The 16,630-nt window shown below is 40.0% G+C and overlaps 1 protein-coding gene across 4 annotated transcripts in view; it reads left to right on the forward strand.

Annotated features, from left to right (window-relative positions):
* The window catches only part of magi3a (membrane associated guanylate kinase, WW and PDZ domain containing 3a), a 113,144-nt gene that overhangs the window by 46,949 nt on the left and 49,565 nt on the right, over nt 1-16,630 (forward strand). The window lies entirely within an intron of this gene.

Below are 16,630 nucleotides of genomic sequence, written 5' to 3' on the forward strand. Positions count from 1 at the left end.
GGATGAAGAAGTAGATGTGGTAACGTGTATTCTCTTTGATTTTGAGTGCTGAAAACTTTAGTAATATCAAGATCACTTGTCTTGAGCAAGAGACTGAAAACAATTTAACCACTGTATGACAGATAACAGACCTTCTCTCTTCTGCTTCACTACCCCATCTACACTCATGAAGCGCAGAGTTTTTATAGCAGAGAATCCCGGTAATGGGTTTTGCCAGTGTGCAGGTGACAGCTGTTGCCGGAGGCATTATGTTTTGGTCTTGTTCGTATATACATCAAGCTGACGTTCGGCCATCCCATTCTAACAGACACATTAGCTGCTGAATGTCTTGAAGGAATTTCTTAAAATATGACAAAGCATTAACTGTAAAGCTCTTGGTGGTTGAAACTCAAGGTGCCATGTTTTCAGCCATAAATAAAGCATTTATAGTTTTAAAATGCTAATACGATAGGTTTGAAATTTCTCACAAATATTTATCTGACAAAGGTCAAGTTCCCTTTTCCCTTTTCCCTTTTCCAAAAGGAGCGTGCAAACAAAATGAGTACCTGTCAATACAACATATTGCAGATGTGATGTCACCGCTTGTATTTCTAAAAGTGAGGTTTCTGGCAGTAACAGCAGGAGAGAGTCACTGTAGACAGTGACTGTGAAGCAGTTCAACAGCAGTATGCTATTTTGATGCATTAAGCAAAGTCGAAAATACGACAAGTATTTCTTGTGGCTCTTCTCACCCAAGTTTTTCCAGATATTAGGAAAGAGTTACAGTTTCCACAAACTTCCACAAAGTTGTGCCTTCTCAAGGTGACTGTCTTTGATTCAGTTTGTTGCCATAACAATGCAATATTACTCAGAGGTACCCTGAATTGCTTTTGATCGAGTGGATATTTTTCTTTAATACTGTACATGCACATTCCAATTTATGTCTAATTGATGTCAGCCTGCCAGTTTACTGTAACGAATGTGTACCTACGCACAGGGCACATTTATTAAACTGTCTCCATCTAAGTATAATACTTAGCAAATACTAACACTTGGACTATTGTTATTCTTGGAGTGCAATGTTGCATATGTGTTTCTGTGTCAGTGGTATTTTAAGTATCAGCTTTGGATAGGGTGATGTTTTTATGTTATTGCAGGCTGATATACATTTCCCATCGGATTTTCTTGTTATAGAATTTAAATTAAATTGTGTTTAGATGCATTTTGTCAAATCATGTTTGACATTATTTTATTTTATTTTTTTGTTTTTTTCCATGTGGCTCCTCATCTATGAACAATCGACTGTGATGCTGACAGGTAAGAAAAATACGTTTTTTTTGTTTGTGACCTTTTACAGTTCTTATGCCTGCTGCTGCCTAATTTGCACTATTAATTTGCAGTAAAAAAAATAGAGTACATTTCTTTTATATAGACTTGTTTGTCTATCGTTCTCCTGTGAGATCGTTGTTATGTTAAACCATATGGCACTCGTGCATTGTGGATTTCTGTTACATTATTAACCAAAACGTGGCTGAAAATGAACAGTGGAGTTTTCATCTTTTTCATAGTACAGACAAAAGCTGCTTGAACTCAATTATAGCATACTAATTCTTTTCTTCACTATCTTTTTCCCCTCTTAAAAGCCAGTCAATGCTTTTTCTAAGTAGGTTACTCAGCATGTCCACCTCTTAGAGCTACACTGTCATGCTGCAAATGGTTATTTGTATCTTGTAATGTCCTGTTGGTTCCTATAGAGAAACACTCAGAATACTCGCAAACTGTCACTGGCTTGTTTTCCTAAGAGGAAAATTTACCAAAATCTCCAGGGGCACCTTCAGTCTCCTGTTTAAGAGACTGCTTGAAGGGTGTTATCTTTTACTATATGTGACCTGCCCTCAAATTATCCCCTGCAAAGTATGACACACTGAAAACTCTAACAACCTGGGGATGTTAAAGCCTGGAATTCAAGGTCTTTTGCAGTTGTTCTCATCCAGATAGTTATTATGACATTGGAATGTCATTGTCCAAGCTCTCTAGGGCAGTTAGATGTTATCTTGGCCTCTTTATAAGCATGTGGGTTGTCTGATTGACCTCAAGTGCATCAACAGACTCTCCACTGTATATTATTTACATCCACTCCAGCATCAATCATTCTACTATATACAGCCAGGAGAAATGAGTCCATATGGTTGTATATTACGTCAAGACCTTGGTCAGCCTGCGGTACGAATGAATCGCAGAGTTTCTGTAGCTCAGAGAAATTGTTGCTTACAGTTACATCATCAATGTAGCATTAAGAGTACATCGAAACTCTAAGGATTTGGGCTACTACTGTATAAATTATTTGCCCTGTTGGAGATCTTCATTGCATGCAGTGTTTGTACTGTATTGACACAACATCCACATCTGTGGTTGTGTATGTGGTAAAAATGGGCACAGTAACTGGATAAACTCTTTCATACATTCCAAAGATTTCTGGTTCATTGTCTGTTGTTTTGTCTTCTTTAAAACAATTCTCCCTGTTTTCGTTTATTTAAAAAAATATATCTTAAAACTCAGCTGACTCAGCTAATTAATGATAGCATTATTTCAGACAGACCACAAAGTTGAGCTAAAGCACAATTCCAGTAGGTCCACGCCCGCTGATGGCTCAGCTGATATACTATAACAATCCAACTGGCAACTCTCATACAAGGTGCAGTATTTATTTTATTTTATGAACATCTGCAGAAACCCTTTTCAATGCCAACTCCAGCCCGGAGGCTTCTTTTCATGCTGTGTCTGACTTCATCAGTGTCTGTTTGTTGTTACTCGTCAGTGTTGAGGTTGTCACTCAAAAGGAAGTATTACATATTTATCTTTACTCTTTAAAAAGTAATTTGCTACATTACTCATTAACTGTAAGAAGGAAATACTTGCACTACACTACTTGTAATATAACTTTTTGCGTCGCTCCACATTATGGCATGAGATGCACTGTCATATAATTAGCAGTTAGCAATATAAACCTTAGGCTACATGCTGACACACTGTCACAAATCCCTATTCAGTTGAGGACACAGGATGTTTCTTTTAGTGTTTAAATATTAACTCAAACCTGACAGAAAAATGTTGTGGCTACAGTGACTCTGCTGTAGGAACAGGAAAAGGTAGAAATGGAAGCTGCAGTGCCACTTCTGTTTGTTGGCTGCTTGTCTGTCCTCATCTTTCATTCAGCTTTAACATCATTCTGAATTGGAGTTCTTTTTAATTAGCTTTATGTTAGTGTCTTCTTCATCAAAGTATGGGTGGATGTTTCTGGCACTCACACAGTTTGCACTTTGCTGTTACATTCTTCTCCTTTTGTGCAATAAAAATGAAAGTTAATATTATAGCTCTGCTTTTCAAGCCTTTTGGATTATTTTCTCTATTCTCGCTCCACAGGAGCTAAACACAGGCAGTTTTGACCATTAAGTCGAAAAAGGCTGATGGGGTATTGTCGTCACACCGGTGGGCAGGCGGGCGGGGTGGACACATGAATTTGTGAACAAGACTATGCAGGATCTTCAAACTGATACCATAACTGCATCTACTTAAAATCTCAGCAAAGTTCCAATCTCAGTGACCTTGACCTCAAGATCAAGGTCAGAGGTCAAGTTTTCAGAAGATTTTGTGAAAGCGATAGCTCAAGAAGGAAGTCACCTAGGATTTTTAAATTCATACCATAGGTGCATCTACATAAATCTTGAACAAGTTTGAATCTCAGTGGTCTAGACATCAAGGTCAAGTATTCTGAAACTGTCCTAGTATTTTCAAGTCTTTGCCATACTGTACCTAATAGGAGGTAGCACTGGCCACTGCCGGTATTTTTTTCTGTCCATCATTTGTGCATCCTTCATGAGAAGCTGGCATAAAGCAAATAACAGCATTACTCTTTGGTTATTATTGTTGTTATTAATACTCTAATTTTATATATATACATATGTAAATATATGAAAAATGTAATGTGCTTACAGTACCGTGTTACGTTTAAATATGTCATATCCAACCCTGCGGCTGAGGGCAGAGCAGAGGTGTATGAAAAAATATAAATTGACTGAAGTACAGATTAATAGGTCATGTCCACTTTACCTGCTTTGATCCTGATGTGGGTTGTATCAGTGTCACTCTGTTAAAGCTTAGCTGTGACATTTTAATAGTCATTATTAATGCTCCTGCTAAGTCTACATGTGCCCTGTGAAAAAAGGTGCTTGTACAGTTTGTGCAGCCCCTGACCCTTAGTTTGCACCTACTATAGTTTGTTTCTTGCCTTTGGCTTTTCTAAAATGCCGTAATTTACTTCTAATCTTAGGTATTCTGTCTCTGACAGTAATGTGACTACACCCAAAGCAAGAACTTTCTTACTGGGTTAAAGAGCCAAGTTACACTCACATTAAAGCAGTTTAAAAAGTATGTTTTATTCCGCCGTTGACAAGAAAGTAGGCGTAATTCCACATATGAATCTTACAATTCTGCCTAAGTCAAACTGCCAAAGCTACAGTCTGTCATTGTTGCTGATTGAGTCGTATTCCAGAAATGTGTTTGCAATGGGGATTTAGGAAAACACAAAATTTACTCCCCTTAAAACAAATGTTATTCTTATTTTTGAACATACACTCCATGTTCAGGAGAGAATAACAAAAAGAAGGCCCGTCCTACAACAGCAGAACAATATATTCCCAGCTGAATGAAGAACTGTGTGTGACAGCGCTTTTACTTCTTGACAAAACAACCTGCGCAGTATACCCACACAGTTCCAGAATAGAAAAACCCAGAAGGTATCAGTATGATTGATGCTTTTCTCTCTACTGATTGCTTTCCTTTCTTTCGTCTCACAAACAGCTGTGAGACCTGAATTACGCCTGGTAATGAAACCACTGAAAACCAATCTGGCACGAATCTGACGTCACAACTCTGATGTACTTGAAGGCTGTTTCTTACAAGTGACTGAGGACTTCCTTTTTCTCAATTAAATGGACAGCCAGCTCTGACATCTGTATTTTGATTTGCTCCTTTCTTTTTTTTTTTTCTTTGTCTTTGCTCTATCAGACAGCTTTGCAGTATACTGAATCTCTTGCTCTGTGCACAGCATCCAATATTTATATGGAGCTTGAAGGCAGGAAGCATGCCAAACAGCTAAATGCCATGTGGGTTTTGATGAATCTATGCAGTGTTGGTAGGCAGGATTTTATAGATAATGATATCATAGCGCTGAAAGTGTAAATACTCAATATGTGTTTTTAATTTTATATATTTCTTTCTTCTTTATTATTATTCTCATCCTAAAGCAAGCTGGACTTAATACCGACTTGCAGAATTAAATAGATCCATTTTCTTTCTTGTCTTACTGTGTCGATTTCTTTCATGCAAGAACTTGAAACCACTTTTGTCATTTTTAATAACACTGCCCCAATATCATAAATCTGAGCCTATGTTTATTTGAAAACATTCTCAGTGTGATTGTGCCGGGGGCAGGAGGCGAGGACAAATATAAGTGGCATCAATCACTGGCTGTTTCATCTCCTGGCATGGCCCCAGACAAACAACATTTAGAGAATAGCAATGCTGCTCCCTCAGTTGTTCGTGTTTACAACCTGTGTCTGTTTTTCCTTTTAAAGCAATCTTTTTATCTCCTCTGTGCTTTATCAGTCTGAGGGATCCTTTTCTTTGCAGTTTTTTATTTGACCCGGGGATCATAAAATAAAACCGCAATCCAACTTATCAATAAGACAACTTCATGTCAGTGTGTGTCTTACAGCTCTGGGGCCTTGCTTTGATAGGTTTTCTTGACTTTCAGTCTGAAGTATAAGTTTTATTTATTCCTCTTCAAAAGTTTTTTTTCTATACTTTTGACAACATTCTAGTATGTGGATAATTTATATTTTGATAGCAATACAATATGTGACAATATGTTGTACACAGATGGAACAGTGAGTATTACTGTCATCTGATGGTGACAGACTGCCAGGAGGTCTTTGGTTTCAGTCTGCAGACCAGCGAGACCAACCTTTTTGTGTGAGGTTTATTCTCCCTGTACGTGCATGGTTTTTGTCTGAGTATTCGGGTTTCCTCCTTGGTCTGGGTCAGGTGGTGATTCTAAGGTGTGAATGAAAGCATAAATGTGACGAACCGGCAACCGGTCGAGGTGGTACCCCTTCTCTTGCTCTTGGGATAAGCACAAGCCCAAATCAGTTGAATGGATGGATGAATCAATGTTATAAATAAGCATTAGCTTATTACGGGGTTGTAATAACATTATGGGCATGTTAATGTTACAGTTCAGCTTACAGAGCGGCTGGTCTGTCTGTGTAGTTCTAGCTTTTTTTGTACCCCTCTTTAAGAGAGCACTTCTAGCTCTCTAAAATGGGATAGCCTTGCAACAAGGGGACTCATTAATCTCCCTCTGTGTTTCCATCGTTAGCACTAGGAGAGTGGAGTGCTTCCCCACTTAATTTGGCTTTTGTCCAAACTGTAAAACCCATGTGTTAGGAGTAATATGAAAATCCAGTTAGCCATATTTTCTCTAGGAGCAGTCTGTGATGTCTCTGTCTTAAGATCTTTCAGTGAGATTAGCAGGATTTCATCCATATCTTGGCTGGTGACTGACAGATATGCTTTCCTTTCCCTTCCAGCTTTATGAAACTCTGTCCTACTTTGGTCTTGGACAAATCAGCTACATTAACATCTGGCCTTGTTAACAGTTTTGCCTGTCCTGTTTCCAGATTCTTCTCCTGGCTTTCCATGTATTGAATAGCATCTTTACATACAGCTTTATCACATCACAGACATTTTTTCTAGGTTTTTAGTTGCTTAATTTAACCCCTTTATTGTCGCTGCTGTGTTATTTATTTGTTGTTTTCACTAAAACCAATGAAATCTTACTAATTAAGACTAAATAAAACAGTAGTCATAAAGGCTTTGAATCCTGACACCTGCTAAATGAAGTTTATATAATTACTGTGTTTGAAGAAACCGGAGCTGAAGTATGCTTAATTTTCAGTTATAATGTCATTTTATGAATGAGACAGTCCACACTCTCACTCTCTGCTGTACTAGAATAGGAGAAGTCAAGGGGTCAAAAGCCTTTCCATAATAAGTGAAGTGAACCATAAATTGAAGAGAGTTTCAAGCCTTGTAAAATTCACAGTGGGTTAATTGCACTGTCAGTGCACGTACGGGACTGTTTCATTGCATTTGATCTACAGATGGTGAACAAAGTCAAAGCAGCCCTGAGAACTAGAGACAATTAGTTAAAAGTCGTTAACACAACAATGAGTGATGCTTCAGTCTGAGCAGGGCTGCGTGATGAGAACTGCTCTGTAATGGTGTTTCCTTCACCGCCTCTGCTGGCTAATTGACAGTGTATTTATTCCTCTGAATTAGCGCCTGGTTTCAGCTTTTCCACCCTCCCTATTAAGAAGATTGGCTGTGAGCGTTTAACTTTGTCTGTCCATTTATGAGTGAAATGGTTTGAAAAGAGGGAAAAAATGCATAATTGGGCCGGCTTAGTGGTGCCTTGATTAAGTGGCAGAATGTCTTTGAAGTGACAAAGTTTGATTTTTGCACATATGCAGGCGTTTCCCAAGTGGGGATTTACTGGAGCAGAGAAGGCCAAAATATTGTGATGTAGTCTATTCCAACAGAGCCAATTTAGCTTGTAATTGACCTCTGTGTTCTCCCTCCTATGTATATTGATTGGGGGGTGGGGAAGGGGGGGGGGGGGGGTCCTAGTGAAGTTATAGACTTTTAGCCTTACCTTTGGTGTCCTAAAATTTAGGGAACTTTTCTAATAATTCGTTTTTTCTCAGAAATAAATCCACCTCCCCTCCTCCTCTTCCTCCCAATCCCTTGCTTGCTACAGAATGTTAACCACAACAGGCTAGCATGAGGTTTGGAGTGGAACAGATGTCATTATGCATGCTTCTGTAGATTAGCTAATCACAGACACCACCTGGGTGTGCTGATTGCCATTAATCCACTATTATAATTGAAAATTATGGTTTGCGCTGCAAAAGCATGCTGTCTCTTCATCGGCCCTAATAGACCGCGCACCTTTGCTTCCTGGCAAACTTGTCAGTCACACTGAAAGCAACGTGAACCCCTAAGGTGAAGAGCTAATATATTTATATGTGTATAAAAGTATGTAATAATGTAGAATGTTTGCACCATATGAGAGTGGTCAGGTTTTACATACTGTTTGCTGAGGATACGCAATTTAAATCATTTTTGTTGTCCCATTTGGATTCCTCAAATCTGACACGAGTGCTGGCTTCCTATAGGGCTTCATAATGATTCACTTAATCTGCTATCCCAGACAGCTGGCAGTAGCCTCTTGTGAGTTGCCCTCTAATGGAAAACCCAGCATCAACTGAACGATGTCCTGCCACAGAGCCTGGTCCTCATCCTGCTGCCAACTCTTTGCTTGTTCCTCCGTTTATAATCCTGTTCAGAAATATTCTCAGGGAAAGCGGATTACCATACAGAGGGCTATGAATCTCCCTCCAGTTGTATCACGCTGCTAATTAAATTTATCATTGTCTTCAGAAATGGTTGCTATCCTCATTCTCCTCACTCTCTGGGATGTGTGCTCCAATAAAGGCGCTTCCTGTTTTAGTTATTATGCCTAATGGATTTCTCTCAGTCTGGGATTGTTGTCCGTAATCGGCTGCTCCGTTACATGTGAAGAGTTCACAAACAAAAATGACGGTATTGCATCTACTCCTCCGCCCTCCACCCACCCATGAAATGAGTGACACTCCACCTTTATGCTGCATTTCACTTCTCCAGTGTTACATTAAGTGTTTGTCTTTAAATGGAAACCAAAATGTTAAATAAGATATGTGACAAACAATATGCTGCAGCGTGTGGTCTTATTTTTTTCTCTCAGAGATTTTTAAAGATTTAATTACCAAAAATCATCTTTTGTGCTTTTTGTTTTTCAAGCAGATGGATAATAACTGCTATTTTCCACTTAGAGCTCTTAAGACGAAATCCCGTAGTTAAGACTGAAATAAGTTCCCTAACTTAAGCTCCCCTGTGAGACTGAAGACTGGAAAAAATCAAAGGTAAAGAAAAGTAAGGCTGGCGGTATCCACACTAAAGTGGATTTCCTGCCTTCACTCTGCACCGTCACACGGTTTCTCTCTCTCTTTGCCCCTTCAGTGCTGCCAGCACCAAACTTGTTTTTCATAGCACTTGAAACACAAGAGCAGAGTTGTTTTGTTTCAGCGTAAGACATGCTTCTCCACGGTAAGAGATGGCGAAGCTTTCAGCTGTCAAAAGAAACATTGAGGAGTGTGTGAGGAGAGCACAAAAGAAGCAAGGAATGCTTGTCTCCAAATTCATCACAGCACATTTCCAACTCGGGCTGTGCAAGGGCGCATTGAAGATGGACACAGGAGTATACCTTTTACGTATGGACCTGCAAACATAAACAGTTTTGAACCGTCACCATGACTGTGTTCTTCCTAAACTTCCACATTCTTGACCTCAGGTTAACCATGTGTAATGTTCGCGTTGCACATCTTCGGTTAGATGCTTCAGAAGATCGTCTGTGAAAAAAATAAGCCAGATAATTATGATTGAGAGTCAGTGGGAGTATGTTGGTGTGTTGTGGTTGGGGTCGTCGTGTCCTCCAGCATTTAACATTTAGCTGAAATAACACAGGGGGTGTGTGGTCCATGTTGGCCCGCTGTATCAGTTAGATTTTTTGACTCACCCTTCACCCCATAGGTCATCATTGAAATCACGCCGCACTTTGTAAGGTTTAGCTCTCAGAGGGATGATCTAACCTTAGTTTGTGTGTGTTACTGCAAACTGGTACGACGAACAAAGTATGAGAACAAAGCTGTGAGTTAGCTGGAAAACTCACATGGAAAGAATCATCTAACAAATTCCCACCTCCCCCCACTGGAATGTTCTGGCAAGCTATCTCTGTGACATAATATTAATAACAGAAACCAACTGTATATATCAACTGGGAGATGACTCGCCTCTATTAAATCAGTTCTGACTGGGTCGGTCCCTGAGCTACACAACATCATGACTCATTCACTCAGGCTGGGTGTCATTATTGCCATGCTCTCCGTGTGCACTGTTTGCCCGACAGAAAGCACCTTCAAGATGCTAATAAAGTGGCTCAGGGCTCTGCTTGTGATATTTGGTGGTGGATCTGACAAACGCGTATGTTTTCTTTTCGGTATATGGTCTTAGCAGCTTTCTGTCCCACTGCAAAGCACCCTAGAGGGAGTGCTTTGTTCATGTGCGTTCCTTCTGTCTGATACTTACCTACAGATGCATATGCTAACATATCCATACAGTGTGCACATGCAAGTTGCTTGGAGCTAAACCAGCGTCTAGGAAAAGGGTGGTGAGCCTATAAAGTTGGTATATGTAGAAGTTTATATAAAGGAATGTATAACAGTTCAGGTCAGTCACGCCAAACGTTTATGACATTACATAAGATTACATTATGACTCTTTTTTGGCTATTGGACCCACAAATTCATGGTGGGTAACCTTTTAAATCTCAAATGATGGTCATGCTTCTAGCCTTATTTCTCTTCATCTGTCTTGCAGACTAACTGTGCACACAATTGTTTGGCCGTTAACATGAAGGTCACCCCAGGCCTGTTTATACAGACCTTTATAGACAAACGAGCACCTGAAATTGGTCACAAAAACCTGTGAAACACAGATCCAGATGTTAATGAGGTCATTCATGGTTCTATCCCAGCGCAGTTATTTTTGAATGTGTATGATCACACTGGTGCACAACAGGAACAGTCTCAGAATCTTTTGATCCCACCTCTTACACTGTGATCTCCCCACATACTTTGCAGTGTTTATAGAGACAGTGTTGGCAGACTCAGCCAACCTCTACTTCTGTCGGTTGTGTGACGACATTGTGGACACAGATGTTGACTTTGATATGCTCTAGTTCGCCACACCCTACCACGTCCATCATGCCTAATCCATCAGTCCGTCGGTCATGTGGAGGAATTATTTATTAAACATAATCAATGTCTGCTATGTGGAAGGGAAAGAATACAAATCAGAGACGGCCTCAAAAATGGCACGAGATAAATATTTAGTTGACATTCAGCAGCTGCAGGGAGGTTTTGCTTCTCTGATTCTCTTCATATCTGCTCGCTGGCATCTGGCTGCTATAACCTTTTCATCTGCTTTGAGTGACTGATGTGGTTGCCCTCTCCTCCCAGGGCATACACCAGGTTTATTGAGTAGCCCCTCGTGTGTCTTCAAAGAGTTACAAACATTTAGTCTATGAATTATCTGTATCTAGTGGCCAAGCGATGTTTGTAGGCATGACTACACTTAAGTTACACCTACACTTGTGTATATGTGCTATAAAAAAACAACAACAATAACAACCTTGCTCCATAATTCTAATTATCTCTCCACACACACATCGTATGAACACCTCAAACGCACGGATGAGTGATGGAAGATGAGCGGTGGGCTAAGATTACTGAACTTCAACTAGCTGACTCATTTCAGTGATAGTTGAGTGTCCTGTTCTGCAGCCAGGCTGCTACACGTGATAAATGACAGTAATGTAGGAGAGTGGTTTCTCTTCATGCACACCCTCCCAGCATAGCCTCCTGGAGATGGACGACAAGGATCAGGTTGTGATTGTCTGCCAGAAATAGGGGATACATCATTCCCTGGACCTGGAATTGCTTTTTAGCCATAGCTGCTCGTGACAGCACATGCTGATGAAGAAGAGTGAAGGTGCAGTCAAGGACATAGCGATGTACATGAAGAGGTTACAGTAAACTGAGTTTGCATTTTCATGTGTCTAAGTAAAACGTGTGGTTATAATCACTTATGACCAGAGCAAAAGTTCTTTTTAATTGTTGTTATGAAGCTTTACGGCATGTCACATGATTGCCTAAGTTGAGGAAGTTTACTCGGGATGCACTGATCAGCCAGCTAAGAGCTAATGAGTTGTTATTCTTCATTAAAAATCCTTCTCAAGAGCAGACAAAGGCACATCAAAATATTTAAAATAACTAAATCATAAGTACTCATTATGCAGAATCACCTCTGAGGCTTCATAATTGCTTACTCAATGTTAATAAAAGTCTACAGACTTCAGAAGAGGTCAAAATTTCATTAAGCATAGAAAATAAAACTTCTTGGCACTCTCCCTTTTTAAATAGCTTTCCTAATTATTGAGTAATTACTTACTGACTAATAAATGCAATTGATTCGGCACTAATGCATGCAGATACAGCTCTGGTGTGTGTGTCCGTGTCAGCAACATGCCATTTGAAGATGTGAGTCGAGACTCGAGACAGCATCTGGGTCAGCCAAGCAACAAGATGCACACATCAAATCAGCAACTGCTGCTCCTCGGGCGGTGCTTTCCAATACAAAACACCTTCTGCTTGGCTGTGCATATTATTAGCAGACATGCGAAACATCACTGCTGACTACCCAGGGCATTTTAGACAACTTTACGCACGCTCACACACCCACGCACATACATTTCGTATGTTTGCATACACACTGTATGCAAACATACGAAATCACACATCACCAAATGTCCAAAGTTTAGGAACTTGGCAAAATCCTCTGTCATGACACATCCCTTGTAAATAATTCTTGTACCGCATTCTCACGATCACACAAAATGTTAGGCGTCTGATACATTTCATTGCCACATGTTTAGAGTACTTGTAGAATTTTTTTTCTTTGATGAAAATCAAAATCAGTGTGTGTGTGTCAGACAGAAAGAGAGAAAGGGAGAAAAGACGGAGAGACTTTTTGTTTCCCTGGGGTTCTCCCTGATGCATCAGGGAGCATATTGTCAGTGACAGCCCAAGTTATTGAGGCTAAGAGCGCATCACTTTACTTGCTCTGTAGAACTATAATCCGTAGAGCTGCAGATGCTACTTTTGCCGCTTTGGTGCATTCTGAAGCAGAAACAGATTGCACGTGTTTTACAACTTTAGGAAATCTTGTGCATCGTCCTTTACCTGTCGTGGATTTTTTTTGGTACGCCAGTTCCTCCTGTAATCATAAATGTCTGTGGTTGGTGGAGCTTGATAATTGTTAGCGTGCAAATCACATACATGTATTTGCAACATCCACCACTCTTGTTGTTGTTGTTGTTGTTTTGACCACCTAGATCTGTATGAGAATCCTTCCATCTGGTCCCTCTCATTCCCATTTTTCAATAGGAAGCTGACCGATCTCTCGTCTTGTCGCTTCTTCATTTCTCTCTGATCCACTGATGACAATGAAACCCTTTGTCTCCCTCTCCATGCGGCGAGATGTAACGATGACTATCCCAGAGATGGGGCGAGAAAGATTGTTCTGGTCTTTGATCTCTTGTTTCTCATTAAACCCCTTTGGAAGCTATTATTTGTTAGAGTGCGCACATGCATGCTCGCGTGCAGTGCGAGGGAGCGCTTTCGTTTGTCTGTGGGTTGTGTGGGCCTATAATAGGCGTATGCGTGTGTCTGTGTGTGGATAGACAGACGGAGGTTTCAAACTGCAAAGATAGCAAACAGCAGAAGGCTTTTTGATGATGTAGCGTGCAGAAGGGAGCTACTTCTTTTCTGGCCTCCACATAGTAGATCAGCAAGATGAATAATGGGTCGAGGAAGAAATGTGTTTGAAGGCTCTCTTTTTAACACACACACACACACACACCTTCATTCTGTTGTGCATTTTATTTTTATCTAGAATTTGTATCTTATTTGAGTGCCTCAACCCTCGTTGAGTCACTGTAAGAATTTTTGGAGCTGTGCTTTCAGAGTAAAAGTGCTGTGTAGAAATGAAAAATATCAAAACCAACAAGTTTCTAAACGACACCTTGTTTAAAAACCTGTTCTTTTCTCGCTGTCATCTTTTTTATGGGTCTGCTGCCTGGTAGTAATTTTGGAAAAGCACGCTTGAGTCCTCTGCTGTAGTGGACGATGGAGGTCTCTACAGCTTGTTAAAAGTTTGCCGTTGTTGACTTTTCTTCCCTGCTTTTTCTCTGAATCTTTGTGAAAGGAGGTCCTTACGGTGTTTTCCATAGGCTTTTGGCCAGTACACTGAACTCGGTGTAAGATTTACTCTACAGAGTGATAAAAAGCAGCCAACCTGAAGTAAAAAGTGCACTTACAGAAGCTTGGAAAGTAAAGCGTCTGGACTTCTTTAAGTTTAAGACGCCAACTGTCTGCCATCTATAATCCAGTTTTGAGTTCCCTTGATGCCCGCTCACATCCAGGGCCCTTTGACTTCAGTAAATCACATGATAGGGTGGGGCTAGGCTTCACAATGGGTTCACCTGAAACCTTGGTTGATTGTGACCCACACCTGTTTTCACACCTTGGCTCGTCTTCGAGTGTGATTAGGTAGAGGATCAATAGGGGATCCATGTCCCTCTTGGGAACTCTCCCATAGGGCTTCAAATTTGGGACTCTCCACCAATTGCTCTTAGAAATGAAGAAGCTTCTTGGATGAGAGGTGAAACATCTTCAAGAAACTTAAAAAAGTCCTTTTCTTTCCAAGTTCCTTAGACCTACAATCACCTGGATGACTGAGAACCTTCACAGACATACTTACAAAAGCTGTACCTTTTAACATTGCAATTTAAGTGACATCTACTGATTAGCCTTAAAGTACCTTAGGTATCCCAAACTGATACTTACTCTCCTTTTTGATACTAAAATTCTGAAAACACAATGGTACCAATTTCTTTCTTCTGTACCGTTAGGTACTGTAGGCAGTGTATGCAGTTCTTCTGAGGAGGGAACTGAGGAGGGGGGGGGGGGAGGGGGGGGAGGGGGGGTGGGCAGCACATCCTAGTCTGTCATTACTTGCTGAAGAAGAATGACACCCACAGACACTGCAAAAACTGTAGTGTATGAGGAAGATGACAATTAACTGCAGCTGCCACAATAATGCTGTCACTCACCTGACTCATAAAGGCAGGTGAGGATTTATTCACTCAAGGTGTGCTTTTCAGCCGAAGGGAAGAAATTCTTCCAGTTTAGCAAAGCACCGAAAATATCAACATCCAAATCTGCTCATAGAATTAAAAGTAAATGAATTCACAGTTCAACATTCAACCATATCCGTCTTATGTTATTCTGAAATTTACGTTATTTGCAGTAATGTTAGAAGGTTACACGGCAGCGACTCTAACATTTCAGTCTCTGTTCTGTAAACAAAATATAAGATTAGCATTTTAAATAAATGGTCTGCAATCACTGTGCTGGTGATTTAACTTTTTAAACTTCTTAAATTGAATTCTTCAATAAATACATCAATAAGGTTTAAGTTCATGGGATAAATAATTTCTTTTGGTGTTGAACTGGGTTTTGAGAATCCACTGGTACATTATGTGTTGGTTAATAGCTTTCTGAATTCCAGTAAATTCATGCCATTAATTGAGATATAACTTTATGTCAACTGGTATTGTACTGATGTGAAATGATCTTTTAAAATGGACATCAATTTCTTAAAATCCAAAGCTGAATGTAAGAAATTCCAATGTTTACATGGCGTGAATGGTAACACAGTTTTTTGTGTGCTTAAACCATGATGTAATCAGTTGAAGTAACAAGACTGTCTGCAGCCACAATGATAGCTTTGTCATGCTGTACTTCGACACAGTGTTGCTTTGTTTTCAGTGTTAATGTTGTGCTCACTGTGATATTGCTAACATAGTGTATATCCTCCCACAATGGAAGAATTGTAGCATTTACTAATTAGCCCAGAACAGGAAGTAAAGCTAAGGCTGCTGGGACCTACGTTTGTTTTAAAGGATTAAGGAAAATATGGGTTTTTATATAATATTGCCACTGTGTTAAAAAGTCATGGTTACACCAAAAACATCCTGTGGGAATCACAAATATCTGAAACAAATTTCATGGCTTTCTGCCGTAGGTGTTAGGAAAAGTCAGTGAATCTCGAAAGTGATTAGGATACATCCTCTGGGAACCATGATTATCTGTACAAAAGCCTGAGCTGAAGTACATGGCAACATATATCACTGGATAACTTCAAAATAAGCTGTCAGTGAAACCATGAAACACCAATCAAAGGTAGGATTAGGTGATATAACAATAGCTATTTCTGTGTGGACCAAACTAATATAACCTTTAATCAAAAGTTATATTGGTTCAGCAGCAAATGCATTTCTAATATGTTCCAGGACAGCTGTTTGCTCCCAGGAGATTTTGGTATGGATGACCTCCAATAGCTGATGCACTTGTAGGTAGTAGAGGTGGGTGTGTCAACTGAGTTGCAGTGGATCTGGCAGACTGCAGGGCCAAGAAATCATTTTCTGAGAGAAGTGGCTGGAGATAAATACTGGGTGAAGGAGAGTTTAATGCCACAATCTGTCAGTCTGCTCCATATCACAGAAAGGGGATAGGACAGGAGAGAAGAGAAGACCTGCTTCTGATGACTGTCAGGTGACTGTGACTGTTCTTAGCCTCCCTGCCTCAGCTAAGAATCAAAAGGCAACCAAAAAGGCATGCCTGTAGCTTTTTATACGTGTATGTATACGTGTATGTATATGTGTATAAATCTATCTATAAATATCTATATAGATATAGATATAGAGAGATAGAGATCTATAGATAGGAGTGTGTGTATGTGTGAAAGGACAA

The sequence above is a fragment of the Neolamprologus multifasciatus genome, chromosome 20 (genome assembly GCF_963576455.1).
Source record: "Neolamprologus multifasciatus chromosome 20, fNeoMul1.2, whole genome shotgun sequence".
NCBI lineage: Eukaryota > Metazoa > Chordata > Actinopteri > Cichliformes > Cichlidae > Neolamprologus > Neolamprologus multifasciatus.